The 26,147-nt window shown below is 42.0% G+C and overlaps 1 protein-coding gene across 9 annotated transcripts in view; it reads right to left on the bottom strand.

The window, feature by feature from the left end:
- Positions 1-26,147, bottom strand: part of PPFIBP2 (PPFIA binding protein 2) — a 1,142,047-nt gene that overhangs the window by 539,090 nt on the left and 576,810 nt on the right. The window contains exon 1 of one of the 9 annotated variants that reach the window (XM_069223553.1): positions 6,473-6,559. The exons of the other annotated variants lie outside the window; for them this stretch is intronic. The gene's annotated coding sequence lies outside the window, so the exon portion shown is untranslated. Of the gene's footprint in view, positions 1-6,472; positions 6,560-26,147 lie in introns of those variants that run through there. 9 annotated transcript variants of the gene reach the window in all.

The following is a 26,147-nucleotide window of genomic DNA, read 5'->3' as shown; positions in this document are numbered from 1 at the left end:
TCACCTCGTCATCCGCGTCGTCCTCCTCAGCCGACTCCCTTGTTTGTGCCTTAACCACGCATGTTCGTTGTTCAGGACATGCATGGTTTAGGCACAAAATAACTAAGTCGTTGTTAAAGAAAGCGTTGTTCCGCTTTCGTTAACCAGGACTTTGTTATTAAAGAGTCAGCGCAGAGGACTTTTCCCGGGAGGGCATCATGAGGGCGGGTGGATGGGTTTGTGACTGTTTTCAGAGGTGCGTGTGAATGGAGAGGGAGAATCTGTTAAGCAGGCTCAGTTGGTTATTCCTTTTGTTTATATTTTACAGGTTCCGTATCTGGCCAGAGAGTGAGGGCCTTCAATTTGGCTGGTGGGCCTCTCCTTTATCAAGTGGGCTCAAAGACAAGCACATCAGCGCAGCCAGGAAGGCAACTTTGGCCTCAACGCCTCCTTGCACAGTGTGCAGTGACATGGAAAAGGAAGGATGTGATGGCAGGAACTGTTACCGTACTTAAATAAGTTAATGGAGAGAGGCCAGTGCCGAGATTTGCTAATAGTCCAATTAAGGAAAATCGATCTAGTTTGTGAGAACGGTTTGCACGTTATCAAGATTATGAAAAAGGACTTACAAGAGATATAGAAACAGTGGGTAAGGAGCCACATAGTTTGGACAGCATTTGTTCTGCTGAGGTTGTGGCACAGGCGAGAAGACTGAGTGCTATTGAGGACTCGAGGAGCAAGAAAAAGGGAGATGCAGGGTTTTTGTAGTGAAAGGGACATTACTGTTTTAAAACATGCAGCCTTAAGGTTTGAGGATGCAGAGTTCCTTGGGGCGGGGATGGGGTCCATTTGTCCTTTATAGGCATGGAACTCTATTTGCGACATGTCAGGGACAGCCTCTGCAGCATACTGCACATGTGTTAGGTGTCTTCTACTTAGGGGAGGTGCAAACGTTTTTGGATGGCAGGGGAGGGTCTAGTTGACATTTTGAGAAGTTTAGGCTTGTTGAAAGTGGCAGTCCAGGTGGGAAAGGAACAGGTAGACTGGATCACGCCTGGACGAGCCAGGTAGTTAAATGTTCAGCAGGAAATTATGTTAGAGTTTTAGAGTTACTATGAACTGGAAGGGAGTTTAAAGCCAGCGATCACTCAAATTACAGGACTGCAATAGTAAATCAGGGTGAGGGACGGGTAGGGTACGGGTGGGGTGTGTGTTACAGATAAAATATATGTGTGTGAGGCTGGTAGTTTTGTGAAGTAAAGGCCCAGATTTATGATGTTAGGTGCACCTGTTTTCAATAAAGTGGCCTTTTTCACACAGCCTGTTAGTCTTGGTTATGCACCCCTCTTTCCCAATATGTGTTGCTACCTTTTCACTAGCAAAAAGAACATTTAATGGAGAAGAACCTTGTATCAGTCATAATGGCAAATGGTGTACATTATATTTCTATGACTTCCTGGTAATGCTTCCCTCTTCTTCAATGGGGTTTGAGGGGGTAGCCTACCCTGGGGAGGTCTCCCCCCCCTCCCAAAAGGCTTACTGGGTAATTGGAACAGTCTGCAACTGCTTGTGCTTCTTGGTCTAAGTTGATGGGCTTTCGGCATAAAAACCAGACATTTTGTATCCCCTGCCACCATTTTGTTGAGGTGATATGGTGGCTGGGTTTAGGCTGGGTATTGGAAATTTGTTCCCTCCCTCCCGCCCCTGAGATTAGGTTCCCCCAGGAGCTCTACTGTTAATGGCGGTCAGCAGGACAGCTTTCTTGAGGACAGATGTGCTGGATAGGGTTTAGTCAGGAGTTGCTGGGAAACAGGTGTGTTAGCGGGGCAGGTCAAGTTGACAAGGTTTTCAGAAGTTTAGGCTTGTTGAAAGCAGCAGCCCAGGTGGGAAAGTATCGGGTAGACTGGATCGCGCCTGGGTGAGCCAGGTTGTTAAATCTTCGGCAGGAAATGATGTTGGAGTTTCAGAGTTACTATAAACTGGAAGGGAGTTTAAAGCCAGCAATCATTCAAATTACCAGGGGAAATTACAGGATTTCAATAGTAAATCGGAGGGAGAGGGGAGGGTAGGGGTGCGGGATTTGTTACAGGTAAAATGCATGTATAGGGAGGTTGGTAGCTTTGTGCAGCAAAGGCCCAGATTTATGATGTTAGATGCAACTGTTTTCAATAAAGCGGCCTTTTTCACACAGCCTGCTGGCAGCCTCGGTTATGCTCCCCTCTTTCCCAATATCGTTCGCTACTTTTTCACTAGCAAAAAGAACACTTGATGGAGAAGAACCTCGCATCTGTCATAATGGCAAATTTCGCTGACTTCAAGAGACATATTTTCCTAAACTATTAAAAAACAGTGCAATCCTCTACCTGGCTTCAGTTAGCTATGCCCTCCCTGCTAATTAAGGACCAACTATACCTTCAAAATAAGCCCTAGTAAAGCCAATAGGTCTCGCCTTGTTGACCTACTGCCTTTGCTAATGCTGTGCCATAAAACCACAAAAAAAAAAAACAATTAAAAAGGAGAGGAACGAATATGTGAACGGACTACATGCTTTTCTTTATACATACTTCTAATTACTGATCCAAGATGGTGGACACTGCTTAGAGAGGTAAATAAAAAAATACATAATTTCACTTGTGCAGAAAGGGGTACAGTAGCAAGAGAGGAGGGGTGGAGAGAAGACATGGGGAGTGGGCAGGTGCAGCAATGAAAGAGCTTTTAAATTAGATTAGTGGGGGAAATTAAAAAAACTAATAAAAGCTGAGTGGGTTAAATAATGGATAGGTTGGGGGAAAGATGGAGCAACCATGGGGTGCGTAGCTGGCATTGAAAGGAAGAAGCAGCACACAAGCAGGAGTATAAGTGGGGAAAGGAGGGAGCACCATGAAGCACGCTGTGGGTGGGTATTTGGGAGGAAAGCCGTGGTGGGAGATTCACAAAGCAATGTCCACAAATAACTCAAAATCACTGCTGATCTTCAGCTACTAAATTATTATAATATTTTACACTTGAATAAATCGACCCCCTCTTTGGTGGTCTCTGCACTCTGCAAAAAGATCCCACTATAGGCAGCACTGGAGTCAATAAGCAACAACTAGTTCATAGGCAAAGAGGTTGGGAGAGTTGTTTAGAGTATTAGCAAAACAAACATTTGCTAACATTTCCTTTAGGGGCTTGTGGAGTTTCTCTGATGTCATATAAAAGCCTAGTGTTGAGAATATTCCTATAACAACTTAAACTGAACAGGAGCACTCCGGGATACTAAGGAAAACGAGAAACAAGAAATGTACTTGGTTGAGATTGCTGTTCCCTTTACAGACCTCTTCTATCTAGCTTTTTAGTGCACCATTGGGTTGAGCAAAAAGCTGAAAACGGATCAGTTCTGTTACATACAGGCACCTGACAGCGCTGGCTGACCAATTAGTAAATTACTTCCTTAACAACATGTCCATTCTATAGTTCGTCAGACAGTAATGTCAACTACATATAGAGTAAGACACCTGTAATCCCAAAGTGATCATTCAGTTAGCTTGGGTCGCCGTCCAGTCTATAAGAACAATTTACATTTTGTATGCTTTCTCCAAAGCCACAGTTATAGTTCAGTAATTGTAAAATTCTATGCACGATGCACAAGCCATATTTTCTCTAGGCCAGGTCGTATTCTTCTAGTCGAGAAACATAGCAGCGGACGAAATGGTAGGTGTTCTAATATCCGGTAACTAACGCTGGTCCCTGAATAGATCTCATGTCTCATGCTAGAGTTCCCCGAGAACAGTTGAGTAGTGGTTTTATAACCAAATGCCCCTTAAAGATATTTGTTGGGCACTTTCAATGTTGTAAAGCAGTTCTGGAAGTAACAATGAAAAGGACTGCTTTCTAGATTCTGTGTGAATCAGAAATTAAATTAATGAGCATCAATGACTCGCCAACTACATCTAAAGGACGTTTAGTTATAAAACCACAACTAACCTCCTATTCTCAGATAAACTTTCTCTTGCTGTGGAACAGTAGAGACATGCAAATATCTTTCCATGGTTTTCCTGACTATGAAGATAATGGATGTGCAATTTTAACAGCTAACTTTATTTTGCAGTCTAGAACATTCATCACCATCTGCTCACCAACTTCAAATGCACGATATAAAATGCCCACTGAAACCCATGGCCTCAATGTGTTATTTGAACGAATTACTTTAATATTGCTAGCCAGAGACAATGGGTCTATTTAACTTGTCGTGTTTATCAGATGGAAAAAGACCTTTATGCTACACAAATCCAATTCAATCACTGTGTACTAACCTACTCCAGTAACATATGAATAAAAGCTACCTACTCTCAAAAATCGTATATTGGAGGTTGAGGTGAATTTGTTAGTAGATCCTCTACAGGATTTGAGCTAGGAGCAGTATAAACTTACATTGAGGCTGCTTATCAATCTACCTGATATTTTGACATATCAAAGTACAGAGAATGCATTATGTAACTAGGTTAATGGTATGTTTGTTCCAATGAACCATAACGGTGGCATTTTACGAACTCTAACGTTCACCCTGCTGGTGCTTCAAGTCACATGACTGTCTGCCTTATTCTTTCATATTTTGTTTTTGCAAATTGTCCACACCTAATTTTAATATACACAACTTGTGCTTCTTTGAAAGCATGGGCCAGTCATACTACGATACTGGTCAGAACAAGAGTTAATGAACTGTGACCAGACTTTTTGCCACAAACATCTGATTTTGCTAACTAACGTCTGTACTTATAGGCCAGCTCGCAAAATAAAGTATCATAGGGAGTTTGCACAATTAACTGCAAAATGAACATTAATCAGGCAAGTCACAATTTGCGATCCCAACAATTGACTCAAATCAGAGGCATAGTGGCTTGCATGGGACAACAAATCACCATCTCTGTGACTGCTTTTCAAATTTTTTTTTTTTTTTTTAAGCAACATGATTTCTTTTAAGGAAATAAGCCTGCTTGTTTTGTTAAAGTCACTTTGAAAAACTTCAATGAGAGATTGCAGTGGTTCCCTATACCACTGCCTACTCCCCCTTAAATACTACCCTTATTTCTAAAAGGGATGAGGTCCATATGCGACACCCTTGCCTTTTGCGAATTGACTACCACCCCAATTTGAGAGTTGATAACTGTTCACTGGTTTGCACGTGTAACAATTTGAAATCTGGAAGGAATGCCAAAAACACCATCCTTTCAAATTGGAAACGATTTCTAAACCCCTTCTACGATTTGGAAAAACTTTTCAGGCAAGTTTCAAACCCTGCGATTTTGCAGATAGCAGAGTTTGCAGCCACAAAATCCATTAGTACATCTGGCTCCAAATTCCTGCAACATATAATACATAATCTCTAATCTATATAATCTATAGCCTGTCTATTCACTCCATTAACTGTCTGCAGGAACGCACATCTCACCCCACTAATAATCACACCTATAATATATATATATATATATATATATATATATATATATATATATATATATATATACACATACACACCACACACACACAATAACAATATAATCAAAAATACTTTCGATTTCATGCTCTGCAACGTGTAACTATATTGTGTTCTTTTTTCAGAGTCTTCCAATATTTTGCACTGAGCGTTCTGAAAACCCAAACATGTTTGCTCCATCAAGTAAGAGACTACTGTGAAGGTTTTTAATAGAAAGTTAAAGTTTTAGAGTATGGGCCAAAATCTAGTATTCTCAATAGGCCTCAAAATGTTTAATTTATGAAACGGGTAAGCAGATCGTAACTTTCCACTTCGAGTAATGATGTGATTTTAGTGTGATTGATTATCTATATATTTCGCACCTAATTTTTAGAGCAGACTTTAACACGTGTTCCTCATGTTTAAGAAAGCAGCATATGAATACATACTGTACCTGGTTTGAAGCCTGGCTGTCTCATGCTTTTATTCACCTGAAGTCGACTGAATAAATGTTAAAATGAACGAGTACCAGTCATTTGAGTGGTAGTAAGCTCCCTCATCTGTAGCGTAACGAAATATAAAAACAATTGTACGAGAGCCACATTAACACGTTAATAATGAAGTTTTACTTTACTGCTCGAGCACAGACCCTCAAACTGAGAGGAAGACACTAAAACGATCGCATTCGAAGATGTGTGACCAATAAAATGAGAGCGGAAACGCCTTATACCAAATGAAAGGTTCGCACCCACACATTTCCTTTTTTTAATAACCACGCGCAGAAATGCGTACTTTAAAGACATCATGCTGACATTTCTCTTCACGAGACCGTGGAAGTATAAGCAATGCGCCCGTCGGCAAAAATGAAAGCAGCCAAGTGGACACTACTCCGTACTTGGACAGCGACACTTGCTGTCTCGTGAATGTGGACAGCGTCAAACAGCATTTAACAACTAGCACACAGCTCCCACACAGTTCTACGCAGGATAAACATTCTGACCGAAAGTTAAGCGGATGATGCTAGTTTGCGGGGCCTACCTGCGCCAGTCCGATCGCTGGAATTCACAAACACCCCCGAAGCTGTATTCGCGCTTCACTTCCGCCCGCGCAGCAACAGTGACAAGGTTCCCCCAATGAATGGTTAAGGCGCACTGAGTCAGCACTTTATCAACTAAGAATGCCAAATATGCATTGCTAAACACCACATGACCGCTCACAAACTCAAACGTGAGGGCAAGCTTCGCTTCCGCCGTGAACTTTGTCCCCAGCTATTAGAAAGAAAGGGCAAATGCAGTCAGTAACTAAAGAGGCGATTCCCACCCTACCGCTCTTTGAATATACTGTGATAACTCTCCCTCAGCTGCGTGCCCGGGAGGGCAGTGGTCATTAGTCACATCTTCAGCCAGGCACCTCTTGACCTCAAACCCTAATTACGCAAGGGTAGGGTATGAGGGGTGGGGCGATGCTACGTTTCGTTAGGAGGAAGAGAGCTTGCAGTCTAGCAACTAGCCACGCTTACCGGACCCTGGTCCTCAGTTCTTTATTTTTTCAAAATATCAAAACCTCTTACATGCACTGGAAACACAAGACAACCAAACGGATGTAGACAAAACCAGTTTCCCAGTATCAGGGGTCTGTTTTACCTCGGGTTACAGTCTCCTGATTGGGAAGTAACCGCAAAGTCGGATAGCTCCAGCTGGCAGCCTAATTCGTGACCTATGTGTTGCTTTTTATAAGTTTATTGTTATGATTTTATTTATTCATACAATAAAGTATATATACTTAGTAGTTATCAATATTACCCTCTTCTGTGTGTCTGTCAGTCATATTAAACGTCCTAGAAGGTAGGCGCGTGCTTTTACCAAGCTAACTTGGAAGAGGGTTACTCTCTCTTGTCCAAACTGTAAGACCAAGGGGGTCATTACAACATTGGCGGGCGGCCGCCGTGCCCATTTGGACATCCCCGCTGGGCCGTCAGGCGGAAACCAAGTTTCCGCCCGCCGGCCCAGCGGGGATGAGGGTCGCAACATGGGAGCTGGCGGTGTTGCGGCCGTGCGACGGGTGCAGTTGCACCCGTCGTACTTTTCACTGTCTGCATAGCAGACAGTGAAAAGCCGCATGGGGCCCTGTCAGGGGGCCCCTGCACTGCCCATGCCAGTGGCATGGGCAGTGTAGGGGCCCCCAGGGGCCCCACGACTCCCCGTACCGCCAGCCTTTTCCTGGCGGTTCAGACCGCCAGAAAAAGGCTGGCGGTCAGGGACTTGTAATCCCCTGGGCAGCGCTGCTAGCAGCGCTGCCCTGGCGGATTACAACCGCCAGGGCCATTGTGGCGGAAAACCGCCGGCCCCGGCGGTGCGACCGCGACGCTACCGCCGCGGTCGTAATATGCCAGGAAGCACCGCCAGCCTGTTGGCGGTGCTTCCGTCGAAACAGCTCTGGCGGTCTTGGACCGCCAGGGTTGTAATGACCCCCCAAGTTTCTTATCTGGTAACCGCTTGCAGGACAATAGCTTCAATTGAGCATGTCTCTCACATTGTGATCCCATGCGTCTTTTCGCAGATGAATAATAGGGTAACTTAGGTGCAGACTTTTCCTGAACTCTAATCGCAAAGGAACACACCGATAGAGGTGGAGTGTCTCCATCAATTTTACAAGGCTGCGACAACATACTTTTGGTGCCATTTCAACCACAACGACCACGTCCAAACATTCTTCAAGCGTCCTGCATTGCCCATCAACTGACACAGTTGTGTAGCTTAGTTAGTAAGATTGGGGCCTGCAAACTTCAGATTTCCCAATAATCACGCTGGCATATCTTGTTAAAATACATTATAAGACGTAGGGCACGAGGGACGCTTAGGAGGCGAGAGAGAGGAGTGTGTATTGGTAAGGATACATAAAAAAACATATATTTCATACTAACCATGTTTTAAGGCAGAGGGGAGAGTGCGACACGAGAGTGTGACAGTGTGGGCTTGTAAAAAATCCAGGGTGAAATCCGACACCGCACAATACCCGACTGAAAGCACCTGTACCCAACTATTTACTATAGATTTTTTTTAGGAGGGGGGGGGGCGTTAACACTTCAAACAGCCCCCTCCGAAGCTACGCCCCTGACTACACATACGATCTTCCGGATATAGTTCCCTACTGATGGTTTCCAAAGAATTACACTTTTAGCAATGCTGCTGAGGAACGCAGTAAAAGAATGACCCATAGGATTGCCATCTGTGGAAACTACAGGCGGCACAGCACCGCAAGCTAGCTCCATTCCCACCCAGCACCCCTGGTGTCCGTTTCCAGCCATTTATCCAGCTCCTAATAAGTTTCAACTCCACGAACATAAACTTGAGCTAACTTCCGTAAGGACATTTATGTCCCCCTCTCAACCACTCCAAAGAAATTCGAGCGCACCAGTTACAACGCTCTAAGTCCCTTAAGTCATCAAAATCCCATAACCCAATGTTAAAATAAAATATTAGCTGCTGCCGGACTGACTTCAGACCTGGTGAACCCACACTGCAATGATCCTGAGGTCTCGTCCATTTAAGCTACCTCACATTATTAATATTTAATATTCTTTCCACTTACTTTTTTATTTGCAAGCCTTGTCCAATCTTCTCCATTCTTCCCATACTCAGAACTAGGAATACATTAGATTTTCATAGATCATATGGCAAATTGGCAGAAATAAGAAGTTAAACAAGTCTGTAAGTGGCACCACACACACTGCCACATACGCTCTTATACCTTTGATTGTATTCACTCTACCTGAACTGCCTTGGACAGCCCTTCCACTCCTTCTCAGAACTAGTCCATCACTCTAGAACTCTCTCCCAGCTGAAACTGAAATACCGAGAAGGCCTCCTCTCTCACAAGAATCTGGAAACTTTTGTATTCAAATTTCAACTAAATGAGATCACACAGCCATCTATTTCTCCCTCATGTCTACACTTCTCTTTTTTTTTTTTTTTTGTTTCTGCAGCATGTCTTATGCCACCCTGGGGACCCCTCACTCAGCACATGCACACTGCCTCACAGCTTGTGTGTGCTGGTGGGGAGAAAAAGACTAAGTCGACATGTCTTACCAAGGTCATTGCCAATCTTTCTTCAAACCCCCTCATCTTCGCTACTGCTCCCTCGACTACACCAGAATTCTAAACTGTATCTTCTCTACCTTCCTTATCACCTCTCTGACCCCCTGCTCTGTACTTCTTTCTCTTCCCTCTACAATACTCTCACCATTGGTATGCCCCCTCTGATTTATGCTACTCTTTCTGGGTAAAGCACTCTGCAAATACCACATTATTCCATCTCCATCTCACCCTCTCAGCCTTTCTTTCCTGTTCATTGCACACATCTGGTTCTCCTCCTGCTTAAATGTACTCCCACCCTTCGAACGGAATTCAATACATGTTTAATGCATGATGTTCACTTATATCTCACCTGCTTCCGTTTTACAATTGAATTGAGACGATCTAAACAGTGCTTTGCCATGTAAAGAGCACTGACACCTCCCTGGAACAGTGGTACTGCAGCTGAAAGTAAGTTATAATAATTGTTTGCATCATTGAGCTACAGACATACATCAATGCCATCCTACAGTAAGCCAAACTGATTCTCCACTGAGATGTGATTCAAATGGAAGGGAAGGTACATTATCAAGAAAAATAATAACCCACTAACAACAATGGACTAGGATGGAGCCTGACAACTGCCAGTAACTAATATTAATTCAATCGTTCCTTCCATCACTTTATTATTGTTGCAGTTGAGGCCCAATTATGTGTCCTATGGTCACTGTACTAAAGGACTAACGCTATTCCACACAGCTGGGGTCTAAGTAGTCCAATACCAGTCTGGCATGCTTGTGTTTCTATCTGGAGGAGATCTGGCCTGGCAAATCTAGTAAGACTGTTCCGACTGGAGGATGATCAAGGCTGATTTACATGCAGCAGGTCTCCTAGAGTGGCACATTCAGCTAATAATGAGGGACTGGAATGTGGCCCAAACTATCACCAGTTGCTGAAACTAATTAAAGCAGTTATTCAATAATTTTTGTTGCAGTTAATACCACAACTACACAGCGCAAGTCAGACTGTATGATGTTGCTAAAATAGATGCACTCTCTGGACCACAGGCAACATGCATTCAAGAGTCACTCCGAAGAGGACAGTGCTAGAAAACATTTGGCCTTGCTGTTCTCCTCTGTAATGTCAAACCATCTGATAGCTCTCATAGGCACAAATGGCAGGATCATGTTGAATTCTCAAAGCAGAATCAATTCATCATTGACAGAATATTACTGCCACATTTAGACATTTAGGGCCTTATTATGACCTTGACAAATGGAGTTTCCTCCATCACAAATGTGACTGATATCCCCTCTGCTGGACTACGATCCCAATATATTCTATCGAGATCGTAATATGGCGGGCAGAATATCCGTCACATTTGTGATGGAGGAAACCCCTCTGTCAAGGTTGTAATAAGGCCCTTAATAGTAATACTTCTTGTCATTTAGACAAGCCCCCAGAATCCAGACTCTGAACCAATATGATTTTGTTTGGACAATGTCATTGTTGCCCATATGCCGACAGACATGCTCTAGAAGCACCTCTAGTTTTGCCTAAGATTCTAGTGGGTGTTGAGCAGTTTGTGAGTGGTAGCACCCCTAGCTCATATGGATTGAAAGTGGAAATTTACAACACGTATAAAGCCTTGCTAGTCTCAGGGGTGTGGAATTTAATAAAATATCTACTTGCCCATGGGACAGGTTGCTTCTTAAACATACTTGTCCTGTAAAAAAAAATCTACTTGTCCCTTTAGTGCCATGTTGTGCGACGACAAATTATGGCAGCAATTTCATTATGTAAGAGCTCTGAAAATAGACTCCCTGATTATGCTAAGGATAGTACTTTAGTAGGGGTTGAATACTTGCAATTTCAATCCCTGCTGTAGCAATTTCCACAAATCTACATACTGGGGTTGGAGGAAGCAGTAAGCAATAGTTCCAGGGCTGGAATGCCTTTGAGTCTACAAACCTACTAACTTGCATGTTTTAAGTATTTTCACCAGCTCTTCTCTAATCTTTCCCCATAATGAGAAAGGTTGGAAATTTACTCCTGACAATGGCAGAAGTAGACGTTCTTCCAGGGTTGGGGAAAAAGTGGTTGGAGTGAACGTGAACCTGTAAAAGCTCAATAGATTTTCACATGAGCAAATCCACACATGTATATTTGCACATGCTAAAATATAGTTTACAAATGTTTTCTAGGAGTACGATTTTCTGGTTTACTTCTGTAGGTTCTTATAAATTCATGAAAACCACTAATCCAAAGACATACCCCATGGGAGCAGTTTTGTGACTTTCTTTAAGAATTGGATCCCTAATTAGGTCTGATGTTAAGAAAGTCATTTTGTTTTTATTAAACTTCTATTTCTCTACCTATCGGCTGGCTTTACCGTGAATGATCACATTCTGCTCTACCACCAGGAGCATATTGGCATACAAAGTAGTTTTGTTCAGTACCAGGTGTAGGAAAGTAGCCTCTTTTTAGTATGGTTACCGTCACTTTTTGCCCGTTGTCAGTATGTTTTGACTGTGTTCACTGGGATCCTCCTAACCAGGACCCCAGTGACTGTGCTCTCTCTCCCTTAAAACCTGGTTGCTTGGACCACAAACACCCCACATTTGGCATACTGATGCCCCCTTATAAGTCCCTGGTGTATGGCACCCAGGGCATTGGGACACCAGCGGTCCCCCATGGGCTGCAGCATGTATTATGCCACTCATGGGGAGCCCATGCAAAATGTATCTGCGGGCCTGCCACTGCAGCCTGTGTGAAAAGGTGCATGCACCCTTTTCACTACAGGGCACTGCACCAGGTCACTGTAGGCCACCCCAATGGTCGGCCCTCCTAACCCAGAGGGCAGGGTGCAGGTACCTGTGTATGAGGGAACCCATGCATGAGCAGAGGTGCCCCCACAAACTCCAGCTCCTTTTCATGGACTTTCCATTACCAATCTAATTTAGACAGAGAGCACTTGCACTTTAGAACTGGTCAGCAGTGGTAAAGTGTCCAGAGTCCTAAAACCAGCCACATTAGATCAGAAAAAATAGGAGGAAGAGGGCAAACAGTTTGGTGATAACTCTGCAAAAAGGGCCAGTTCCAACAGTTGTTTTATCACTAAACAGAATATTAGTCTCTGGCACGGTGGGCCTTTAGGCCACATATTCACCAAGGATTTCTTTTGCTAAAGGATTGCTGGGTTTCTCTGAAAAGGTTTTATGAAAGGATGGTCCCACACCATCCACTTCTGATGTCTTAATAGGTGAAAAATCATAGTGGGCTTAAATACAATTTCAGTTACTTCAGCTTTAAACAGTATTTTTTTAGTGACATAAGCATTGCGTTTTATTTCAGTCCTCTACAGCCATTTATGTTAATCCTGCCGAAAGCACAAAAAGTTGCATAAATGAAAGAGCAGGAGACCTACAGCCCAGTTCAAAATATAGAAACGTAATGGAGGAAAGAACTTCCATTAACAAATAAAATGTACTATGACCACAAGGAGGGTTCACTGCAAAGAACTGTGTAAAGTCTTGGAAAAAGGAAGCACATTTTGAGCACTTAATACAATTAAAAAACTTTCTGGTCTCCAGGTTTAAGATAATTAGAGCTAAAATAGGGAAAAGAAACACAATAAGGCAGTTACAATGATAACGTGAGTAGCCCAAAGCACATCAGTCGGAAATAACCCAAAACTGTGTGTGGATGTTTGTCTTTTTTCTACAAGTTCCTGTAAATGTTTTACAACTCTACTTGCGGGGTGCACTTGTTTTGTCTTAATTTGCGTAATCTGGATAAAAACTGATCGTTTTTTTAAATACTATTACTATTATAAGTACTAACTGCTCCTGTGAGGTGAACCACTGGTTAGCATCGCTATGTGCCTCACAGAGGAGCATCTCCTTGTGCTCCCAGCTTCGCAACATCCTTTTCTCCAAAGATGCTGAAAAACTTGTGCTCCCTACTTACTGCACATCGTCATCTAGGACTCTTCATCTCTGTGCACTGATGCCTTTATATGTGTTTGCCTTGTGCAATTGGGTGTATGTCTGCTGACTTGGCGGGAATAAACATGCTAGACTGTACATGCTATGTGCACGTGTGTTTCTTTATTATACGGATGTACATGTTTGCTATATCAACGCCAAACATTTTGGTTTTGTTATTGTCTGCGAAACGTGTTCAAGCATGTTATCTGCATATGGAACCAAGGGCCAGATGTAGCAAAGGTTTTTCCCCATTCTGTGTCTATGGGAAAAGTGTTCGTACATATGGCCCCAGGTGTTCAAGAGGTCAGTGTACTCAGAAATTAATGTTTTACTGTAAATAAGCCTGGTCGCCAAGGACGCACATCTTCATACGGCACATGCAAACAAGGACGTGTTCTCTCTGTAAAACAGAATAGGACCACCTCACTCATCTAAAAACCACAAGACTTGTGATGATTTATATGATATTATTTATTAACGTTTTATATTATATTATTATAGTTTTAGATGAGAATGAAAAGGAATTAAGGTATTTAGTTTAAAAAGTGCTATCTCAAAACAGTAACAACCACTGACCCTTGGGTGTAACGGTCATTGGTTCCCCAGCTGAGTTCTGTGGTTTCACTAGCAGGGTGAGGTCCAGCCCACCACACCCTTGCATTTTTTTTAGGTCGAGTACAGCAGTGCGCAAACGCTACTTTTCCGACGTGTTGGTATGTATCTTGTCTTTTAACAATGCCCACCTCACGCCCATCACTACCACTCGTTCGTGGGCTTGCCCTTCAAAAATCCTTTGATTACATTGGTAAAAGGTTCACGTTTGTCCCTCATTGGGGAGGTTTTGTTATGCCTTGGTCATCATCCCTGTTACATGGCTAATTGCACTTTTGCCGATATTTGAATGGGAGCAAACTTCTTTTTCCTTTGGTGTGTCTGTTCACGCTGATGCTCATGGCGGCCCTGGCGCTATGAATGGTTCGCCTATGTAAAACTGTTTACAACGCTAATAGCTCTAACTCGAGCAAATGCGAGATCCATTGTATTGCAAATGCTTGTTTTTTTCGGGATTGCACAGCTGCTTTTCTTGCGAAACTGCTTTAATGTTTTCACTGCATTTCACTGCTCAGTATTTTTTATAAACCTGTTCTGCAGTGCCACTTAGAGGAGAAAGAAGCGCACGCACATTGTTGAAAAGATAATATATGAAGATGACTCTAGTTACTAGTATTTCCCAGAAACAAGGGCCGATCGTTCACATTAATTTCAGTATAACAGCCACCTTCATTCTCTTATTTGAGTTTGCAGTCCGAGCCCTTTTAACAATAAGTAAGTATATACATTCCAATTTTAGGAGCTTTTTTTCTACTAGTTCTGTGGGGTTCCTATGTTCTGGAATATTGTGCAGTATCCCTTCTCCTTTAAAGTTCGCCACTTGATTTTATTGTCTATGTTTATTTCTAAAGCACACGTCCAGCCACTGGCAGTCGTTTGAAGCTACACTAGTGAGACAAGCTCTGTAACTCCTCTACGTCTCCAAAACAATGACAAGAGCCAGGGTTTCATTTTTTGCCAAAACGTACGCAGAGTAGGTTGGTGGGCAGGTGTGAAGGGATGTTGTTGCATAGCTCCACGCATTGGACCCTGAGAGCTCTGCCACCTAACATTTTATTCTAGTTCTTTGGAATAAAGAAACAAACACTACCAAAGCTGATAGTTCTGGTGTTGCCTTCGGGCTTTGCCAATATATTTTGTTTCCTTTGCATACCTTCATTATAGTGGAAGTTGCTGAGACTTTGTCATCTAAAAAAATTTTTAAAAGCAAAAATATATTTTTATCCCTAAAAGCACACATTTCCATAGTAGCCTCTAGCATTAAGAGAACTATCCTGTGAGAGGATGTGCTCCTTGTGAAAAACCAAAATGTGAAGTTAACTGATGGCTAAAGCAGGCTGACCAAGTGCCACATTCTGTGTGCTAAAGAGAACAGAAGTAAAATGTGAGTGACACAACAAGAGACTAAGGAATGAAGAGGACTAACTCATAACCCCTACATGTCAGCAGTGCTTAATTTGAAACAGTGGTTTCCGGTGCTCACCTCTAGCACTTTATTGTCAACACCAGGACTTATGACAGTCTGGCACATGGTGGCGCTGTCTGTTTAATTTAGAAATGAACCATACAACAGTCCTTTAGTAATTCAATGTACATTAAAAATGACTAATACCTGCTGCCCAAGCCATCCTTATAGTGTTGGGCACCTTGATTAGTGTGAATTGTCACACTTCTAGGAGTGTGATGGTTAATACTTGTGTTGGTACAGTCATAGACAGTTATAGCAGGCGCAACGGGTGGTGCAAGCTGTAGTGGGCTCCCTACGAGGGTCTGGCGTTTTTTTTAATTTTTGTTTTTTTTAATTAAGCACTGCATATAAGTGCACTGTATATTTAATTTTAGTAAAATCAAAAGGTCTTGGCTAATCCCTGACCTGGATAGCCCAAGTCTGAGGTATTACTGAGCGAATGGGGTGCACTTTAAAAATGTCTTAATCAGCAAGTAATGTAGAAGAATGTTATACTTTAAGTAAGCCACATATTCCAATTTAATTTCAGTCCTCCCTTGTACTCGTAACCAATGAAATGGTTTAAACTAAGGTCAAACACTCTCAAAGTCCTGCAAGTTAAAGATGAGGATTACAGAAGCATTCTGGACGCATTAGTATGATAGAGTTGCAGCATTCAAATGACTCATTCCATAGGCTACACTGGGTAGTCATACATTTCTGCAGCACGTCTAACGTTTTCTAAATGATTAAATGGCCAAATGTGGCGAAGCTGTGACCATCTAAGGTTTGACTTGTATAAACTATGGATAATTGGTGCGCATCAACCAGCATAAACTCATATAAAAATAGCATTTTTGAAGCAAAACGTTATCTACAAGAAAAGGAAAATAGATTGCATATTATTATAATTATAAATATCACTGACTTCACCTTAACTGCACCTTCCATTTACTTTCAAGTTTCTCCCCGAAAAGTATGACTTGCACCCTACGCCGACCCTGTGAAAAGACCGGCACAGGAGATGCTTGGGATTCGGGTGATCTAAGAGAACGGCCATTTTCTATAGCATACACATTGACTTGCTGCCTTCTAGACATCTCAAAGTATGATCTTTAAGACCCATCATTGAGAAGCAGGGTCCTTGTAAATTCGGCAGTCTAGCCTTCCTTTCCTGAGGCCTTTTGTATAGATCTAGTTAACGTGCTAAAACAGGAGCATGGATTGAAAAGGCGATGCAGACCCCTCTCTATATTCTCTGACTGTGCTCCAGGGCTCTGCCAACAAATAAACAGAACTTTTAAGTTTAATTATCACATGACGCAAAAAAAGTGAATTACCTAATTTTAGATAGGTATAGGAATCTCTATGCATTAATCATTTCACAACAGAGTCCTCAGGCATCTATTGAAAAACTAATTATAAAAGGAGTCAGTGCAAATACTTTAAGCATATTTCCCAAATTTTTGATCTCCTTTGCCAAAAACATGGGGTCTTTGAAATACCAGGAAGGATGTATAAATTCTAATTTACAATGTAGGATTTTGGTGTGCAAATTAACATCGTAACTTAATCATGCATAAACCCTTGAGGAAATAAAGGAGCAAATTACGCCACGCGAGGGGAAGGAGGGACAGATATGTCTCCTGCAAATAATCCACAGGAAGTGGTATAACAAGGGCACTGGCTAATTTAAGACCACATATAATTGAAGATGAAACTGTGTAGCAATGTATCTCTGTAGTATTACAGATATTGAAGAAAGTAACAGCCTTTGATTTTACTGGTTAAACCAGACAGTTGGTTTCCAAATAGGGGAGAGAAAGCAGGTATTCAAGTAACTATTCTCGCTTTGTCTTTCACTATTCCGGGTTGCCTACAAATAATGCTGGAATGTAAAATTTTTGTGCACTAGATTATAAACTAAACCTGACAGTTTGGAATTGTGAAAGACTGAGTGGGTGCTCCCCGTGAGTTTTTTCAGGTTTATATCACTGACTCGAGGTGAAATTCCTTAAGGACTGACGGTATGTGCTGTGTGGATGATCGTGTGAAATGTTACTTTTCAATGGCATCAAGTAGCCATTTCTTGAGAAATTGAAAATATGGCTACACAGCATAAATTTATGAATGCAGCTATCTGCACCATTGAAATAAAGAACTTGAACAGGTATGTGGTCTGAAAAGACAACGGGGTCGATCCCTATTATAATACCGTTCATACACTACAAGGGGTTTAGTGGTGCTAACAAGGGGAGAACTCAACCACCTCCATGCTCAAATCGTAGTGTTTGCTAAAATCTAGAGATTAATCAGGTCTTACGCTCCTATAGGGAATTCCAGGGCTCATCTTTGATACAGCAGAAGACTATTCCACAGAAGGCCCTGACACCGAACATTTATTTCCTAGAGGGATAAACAAAAGTTGGCTTTGAACAAATACAGTGCAGTGGTATGTGTATATCAGCTAAGGAGTATTAGTAAAAACCGAGTTTTTTTTTTCTAGAGAGCGATTTATGAATTAGGTGCAGTACTTTAAAAGTGATTCTAGTATGAACAGGAAGCCAGGAACATTTTTGTAAAACCAAGATTTAGAAAACCCAGCTACAAATCTGGCAGCTTAATTTTAGAGGACCTAAATACAGTTCAGAAAATGCTCTGGACCCGAAGTACAGTGTACATGCATGGTCTAGGCTAGGCTTAACTATGGTCCTGACCACCAAACGACAGCCATCCTCAGTAAGAAAAGGCATAGTCCTACACAATTGAGTCTGGTTTTACGAAGCATCCTGAGAATTTGCAGTGACCTCTGATTTATGCTCAAAATCGATATTAAAACCCATGAGTTTATAATTTTTGTTGCAATCAGGTCTTAATTTCAAAAGGTGGGTTTTATAGGTCTACCCACCCTCCCTCAAAAGGAGCTCTTTTTTCTAAGTTAAGCTTCAGCCAATGGTGTCCCACCCATTCTATGACTTCCAATATGCACTGCTGAAAAGATGACACAGATGCCCCATGGCTCTCCAAACAGAGTAGTAGCTAGGTATGCATGATAAAGGTGGTAATGTCAAAAGATGAGATTTGCCAGGGGGTATAGATATAACAGAAGAAAGACGAGAGGGTCCAGCCTCCACAAGAAGGAGGGTAATTTTAAAGTGAACTAAGTGACTGAACACCTTAGGGCAGGCTTAAAGAAAAGGAGCAAGTCAACAAAGGGTTCATCCAACAATGCTAGTTTTATCACTAGCCATTAATTCAGATAGGGTGCACTGCCCTGGTATGTGCTGTTTCATACCTATAGCTATACCCATCACAATGAATGCTATACCCAAAATGGTCATGAGCTGTAGGGGCAACACATTAGTGAAAGGCAGGCTGGCTGTTTCAATTTGATGAACTGTTTTTCACACTGCAGGAGGCAATACAGCCTCGTTATAAAATGGCTGCACCCTCCCCCCACAGGATGAGGTCTGTGTGGTCCCTAGAACCCTCTTTAACTCACTTCCAGAGGGTGCCCTCGAGAGGCACTCTGTCTGCACAACTATTGTGTGGCGCCCAGTTCGTGCATCGCCTGACAACCTTTTAGCCTTTGCTCTATGTCTGTAATACAGTGCAGATGAAGAAGCAATGTGGTTCCTCATTTGTATGGGGGAATGCCCATGCAAATTAAAGAGTCCCTCCTAGAGGTTGCACTGGAGTACATGTTTTGCTGGTATGACCTGTATTATAGAAGGGGCTGCGGCCCCTTATTTAGTTTTTTTAACCAAAGTCCTGGGGGTAGGGGAGGAGACAGAGATGAGTGGGTGTGTATTCCTAGTGTGCCCTTGTGGTACATTTCGTAATACAGATCGTGCAGTCCATCCAGCAGTATGCCATGGTTGAAAGTGCCAAATGCAGCATACACGCCATCCTTTAAACACATCCACAGAATTTCACTCTTATTGTAGTCACTACTCAACATATAGTTACATACAGGTAATCACTGTGTAGACGTGACAGAGTGCAGGTCAAACACATTGACAGTTCTAAGAAGAGTAAGGTATTAACTCAGCCAACATCAAGAGTGACAGCAATCAGAACTGCCACAAGGACTGATGCAGCAATTCATATAGGACAGAAACCCACCATAGAAATATCAAAGTCATCTGAAGCTTTTAAGAAGTGATTAGCTGCTTGGCAACCTGCTTCTCCATAAGCAGTGAAAAGGGCTGTATGTGGTCAATGGATCCTGAAGTAAATTGTTTAAAACGGGATCCACCACTGACTCAATACTTTAGGGACCATCCTCAAGTATGAGAAGCTATTCAGAATCTTAGACAGGAGAGTAAAATCTACAGAGCCAAGCTCCTTGAATAGGCATGTCAGGAAAGTATATAGTAGAGAGCTAAACTTGTGTTCAGTGTCCATAACACAACGAGGACGAACAGGAAGATAGTTGTGAGAACTAACAGATTTGTCTAAATGACAAACTGGTTAAAAAAAGATTCTCCATCTGTGAAGGAAATTAGGTTATTAGTTGTGTAGCTTGCACAAGTAATAGGTCCCCAGTCCCCTTACTGGGAACCAAGCACGCAATTGTAGCACTTGACTTTCAGGGTAGTGAGGCAGAGCAGTCTTAGGACCTCTTCTTGTGGGGTGGTGTGGGCTAGTAATCACCATTCACTGGCACACAATAATAATCAGTAAATTATTGTCCAGTCAGTACTTTTTCTTTAGAAGAAGTACATTTATCACACACACACACTATTATATACTATGCAATAATTTACAAATATGTACATTGGCAGACTGAAAAGAGTCTATTGGTATTGTCAAGGTTTAACAGCCCACATGTGAATATTATTATCACACACATAAATGAACAATAATTCTGCACAAATGCACTTATTAATGTTAACATATACAGAGTGAGCAATATTCATGGTCAACCTTATGTGAAATAGGTGAAAACAAAGTATTTAAAATAAGCAAGGCAAGTGTTTGTATAATTTTTATGTATATTTTCCAACCATAACTGGGCACTTCAAAGTGTGCAACTTGAACCATATTCAGGCCATAACAATTGCAACCATAATCATGACACCCAGAGAGCGGAGCACTCCCTAATGTAGAGCAAGAACTCCAGCCTGAGAGTGCTTGAAAATATTTTGGAAATCCGGGGAAGGTTAGTGTTTTTCAATCCTACCCAACTTACGGTGGGGTCTCCTCAAGTTCTTTTCGAGAGAACACTGTGCACTTCCTAATGTTGCTGCTGATGCCGTCCTGGGGCGACCACAAAGGGAGAAAACTAAAATTAGGGCCAACACAATTAATTGTGTAGCCCTGCAGGGCATTAAGGGGTGCTCCTTAGGTAGCAGTGAATATTTTATTATTGGCTCTCCCACTGAGCCGGGAGAGCCACAGTCATGGTTTTCTCTTGTTATCTCCTTTTTTTAGGCATGCCTAGTCACCCTGCACTTTGTCCATGTCGCAAAGCAGCCCAGGGAACGCACTCCTGCCACCCCCATGCCTGGGCAGCCTTTTTCCGTACTGCTGCAGAAGCACGCAAGGTCTCTCTGCCTGCCCGTTCCTGCGGGCAGGCAAGGTGATCTGTGGCAGCCTCCCACTTGCCCCAGGACAAGGGTACGGGAAGAGAGGCGGCTGACAATGCTGGCTGGAGCGTGACCTCACTCCCCCTACGAGTTTTGGCATGTGGAGGGTCAGGGATGGGTTCTTGGCCCCATGGGAATGTGCACACCTAGTTGATGGGGTCCCCAGGTGCATAGGAGAGTGACAGAAGGGGGCTCCATGCACGACCCCTCCTATGAGGGAGATAAAAAATGTTAAAATCCTTCTTGCACTGACACCTCTGCCCTGGCTCGCCCCGGGGTATTTTCTGATCGAGGCAGTGGTACCCCACGTGCGCCATACGAAAAAAGGTCACCAAACTTTACAATGTGATAACTTGGGCCCGCTGGGCCGATTTGTTGTGTATGTTTTAATCCTGGTGGCAAGCTCAATCCACCTGGGGCAGTTGCAGCAACCCTCCTCACCTCACCTATAAAGCGGTGCAGTCCTGAGGCAGCTGACTTTCCTGGCACCCTGCGCCACCTCTCATGTTCACATGCAACCAACAAAGTGTCCCTGACCCTTGCTGTGTCTCAGCAGCCTTATCTTAAAAGGTGGACACTAGCGGTAAACATGTGCAGTCTGTTTGCCATGTGATTGCCATGTGTGAGACATAGGTAGTGAGATTGATTCATAATAAAATGTTTAAAAAAACAGATGCTCCAAAAAGCAAAAACTCCGGGCATACTGAACGGGCAGAACCCAATTGCAACACTCTGCAAACACTTTCCTGATATTTGCTACTTTAATTATGAAAGTACTGGCCAAAGCCTGACAGAGATACTATTTGATAGTAATTTCTCATTATGGCAGCAGACGGCACTGCTTTCTCTAACTGGTGAACTTGGCCTTTGCCTACAAATGATTGGAAACTAAAGATAAGTAACACATGAGGCTCTAAACCAGAAAACATTCCATGCAGAAGACAAACAAAGGTCTCTCTATTTATTTATAATATATGCGACCGTCAAATAATTTCTATTGCATGAAAAGATTACTGGGAGGAAGGTTTGCGATGAGAAGTGGAGTCATGAGAAATTTTTATTTAATTCTGAGCTGTCTGCTCATAACGATCTTTCCTTTCATAAAATGTGTCGTTGGAGAAAAGCTCGAATATAATTAAACTGAGTAGCAGTTTGGTTGGCAGAATTAAAATATTATACTCAGCTTCACCATCCAACCTAACTGTGTAAGAATGGACTCTTGGTGCCCTACCTGTGTACACATTTATATTGAGGGCTGGTACTTCTTGTTGAGCTAATCTGTACTAACATCCTCCCCTCACGGTAAAGTTACCGCTGTTACTGGTAAAGTGGTTCTGCCTAAAAGAGCAAATTTAACTCCTACTTTCTATTTCAAGATGTAAAAAAAGTATGAAAACGAAATGAGCTAGATGTTAGGACCTTATAACAATTTTATTATGTTCGGTTAGTTACTTTTTCAAATGCGCACAATTTCCATTTAGTATGGTCCTGTCTACAAACAAGGGGAAAAAAAGCACAACACTGAGGACAATCCTGTTCCTTCTACGAGTCATTATAAACTAAACTTGGCGAGTTATCAGATTTTATAACTTCACTTAGGCATATGTCATTTTGTAATCAGTGCTACATGGCTATGTACACTAATAGTTTTCTTTAAATCGCTTTGTCATCCTGGAAACAATGTGCCACAAAAAATAAATCATAAGGACCAATCAAGCCATAACCATAATATACATTACACGGAGTGAACACTAACTACACAAGATTGTTGGAAATCTTAAGGGACTTTGTACAGCCATCTGAAAGAGACAGTGTGATCAGGTGTGCATAACCTCTTGAACTTTGTGTTCAAGTGATGCTTCGTACCCATTCTTTCTGCTACTATAAGACATGTATTTATTCCTCTTTTGAAACCAATAGAGGTTCTGCCTGTTTTTCTGCCCTGGCAGTGTGATTAAACCACACGTCTATTCAAATGCGAATATGCTGAGACTGCACTTCCATTTGCTTCTGGATTTTTCCACTCTTGGTATTTGCTAGAATGTCTGACTTTTTAATATCCTTGTGCGCGGTTATCAGATTTGGCAGTTGACTTTAGTGTTGAGTCCTCATTTCTGCAAAATCACATCTCTCTTTTATACTAAACTGAGAGCTATAATTTTGATTTAAATGAGTGATACTGTTAAAGCAGATATGTTAATTAGAAATTTTTAATGAATGTTTATGTGTTTTTGTTTAACAAGAAAAGGATAGAAAAGTTATCGTAGAGAAATTAATGTACACGTTTGAAAATGTGCCCACGAAGAGTGGCTGCCAGCTTATACGAAATTATATTAAAATGACAAAAAAATGTGTTAAATAATGAAAACGTATAATAATAATGTAGTAGTATGTCATAATAAGATGTATAACCTATGTTTTGCATTATATTATAGAGTTAACTTAGCCAAAGTGTGGCCTAGTTTTGCCAGGCCTCATGCAGAATCTGAATAAATGCACACTGTAGTGAAGCTGAGATGTTGAACTAACCTTGAACCACCCGATGTTAAAGTCTGCTTAGCTAGAATTTTCTGCAATGTACCGACGGACAGGAGATGATGGAATCAAATTGATACAATTTTGCACAGAGTGGACTCGATGTACTTTCCCAGGACTTGAACAATAGAGACACTGACTGAAGAAGAAGATGCAACATTTTAGATACCCGATGCGCCGGATGATGAGGTCATCGTACAGTGAACCAATCGGCAATGTGAGAGCGACGAAATATTAGAATTCATAGATTTGAAGAACTGAAAATATTGGGTAGCGTCATATGTGGAGATAAATTAACCGATTAGGAATTAGGGGGAAGGACTGAAAAACTCTAATAAAAAGTCATGACAAAAGGCTAAAAACAGGACATGCAGGAAGATGCAAGGGGAGACACGGATACAGATATTAGATGTCAGAGAATGCGATTCGAGACTTCGTCATTGGACTCAAACCTCTTAGAGAGCCTGATGCATCGCCGATCGATTGATGACCTGAAGATGAAGACTGACTTTGTTGCTGATCCATTCTGTGGATAGGTAGCTATAAAAATTTGACTTTTTAACTTTTGTGCCTTTTCTTCTAGGTACCAACTGCACTGTTTGTTTTTATAGTTTTTCTTCTAACTACATGTTTTCCAAATTCATGTTCTAAAATGTTTTTGCATGAAGCCCCACATGCTAATGCTAATTTGGGTTAGGTAAGGTTCCTTTGGATGAGACTGACAGTGACAGATGATTGACAAATTGATTGCTGAACTCTGCTATTAATGTTGTTTCATCTTTGTTGCCTTATGCTGAAGCATTAGAGCATATGTTTTCTCAAGTTTTGATTAGATTATGTTATTGGTGGTCACTAATGAATACAATTTGAGCTGAGTGAATAAAGTTTGAGTTAACCATATTGCATTAGAATTGTAACTAATAGGGAAATAAAAATTGATAAAACGTATATTGAGTTGTGGTTATTCGTGAATTGTTGATATTATTGACAGATGATTAATGTTTCTCCGTAGTGTGTATTGATTTGTACATTGATTAATTGATTATTGGTATACATTAGTCACTAAATGGCTAGGATACTCCATGCGATCCAAAAGGTTCATCAGCCTATACACGTCTCCTTGTAAGTTTACGTACTAAGGACCAGGCATGCTAGCAGTTTTTGGTAGCAGCTTGATGGTTAGTTTCCTTGGAGAACTAGTTATGTGATGACTGATGGTTATGGGGGTAGTTCGAGTTAGGGTTAGTTGTTTATTTTATGAGATTTGTTTTTTTTTCTGAAATGGCAACTGTAGCAAAGATGATGTCCCTTTAAACCCAGAAATGACTTTCCCAGATCCTGAATTCTGTTAGTAAGGTTGGGTATGTTCTCGGCGTTCTACTGATAGCGTGAAAGTGGTAGGTTGCGCTTGCAAGGGCTTATGCAAATCGAAGGTGAATTGTGACATATGTGAGGTAAAGTGGGGAGTCTGCGTACTCCAGTTGAGGTTTAGTAGGAGTGTGCGTACTCCGCAGTATGAGAGTAGGGAAGTCGTCGAACTTCATATGTGTGTGGCGCTTTGTGCTCAAAAATTGTCCACATGGTTGTTGGTGATGTACGGACCTTGCATGGTTTAAGACTCAGGAGTATACTGACAATTGTGTAGGAGACACTTGGTTATATGTTGTAATCTGACTGGCTTAGTAGGTTGCTCAGGGATGGTCAACAAGTCGGTGTGTAAGTTAAGCGAGTAAGAGAAATTTTCGACTGAGATTTGGTGAGTCCTATGTGCACCAGGACAGACCCACTGATCAGTTGAGAGTGAGATTTGCAGGTCGAATTTTGCTTGCGAATGTGGAAGACTGAGAAAGAGGAATAGCTGTATGAGCGAAAGGGCCATCAGTGAAAATCCGTAGTTATTGTGTACCTTCCTGTAGTAAACCAGCAGGTTTCTTTTTTGGTTACTAGTTTTTGGTTAGTGCTTGCAATATTTTTGCATTAGTTTTGTGTGATTTGGAGATCAGGAGGACAAGCTGCAAGTCTTTGTCAGCCGCAGTGGAGTAGGTTGGTTAGTAAGAAGAGTCACGAGCGGATTGGCAGCCGTCCATAAGAGGCAATTGGATGAGTAAGCGCGTGAAAGGAATCTTGGGAGTAAAAGTCATTTCCTTATTGAATCGAAATAAATCCAGCAGAGAACATTAAGTTTTTCAAAGCGTTTAGGAGTGCCTTGAAGGGTGATTCTTATATTAGGGCAACAGTTGGGGAGCCTACCCCACCGGAAAATTCTCCGGCATTTATTGTGATGGAGGAGCGAGGTGTAGCGCCATGTATTTGACACTCTATGAGACGAAGCCACTTCCGAGACCAGCACAGTTTTAGGCATTAGCGGTTTGGGAACCAATAGCAAGGCAGCAACAAGAAATGAAATTCTAGAGGAGAATAAGTAAGGTAGAGAGGTCCTTAGCAGAAGCGAGATGGGATTGGGAA

The sequence above is a fragment of the Pleurodeles waltl genome, chromosome 3_1 (genome assembly GCF_031143425.1).
Source record: "Pleurodeles waltl isolate 20211129_DDA chromosome 3_1, aPleWal1.hap1.20221129, whole genome shotgun sequence".
NCBI lineage: Eukaryota > Metazoa > Chordata > Amphibia > Caudata > Salamandridae > Pleurodeles > Pleurodeles waltl.
Note: the sequence above shows the minus strand (reverse complement) of the source record. Positions and strands in the feature narration are given on the sequence as shown.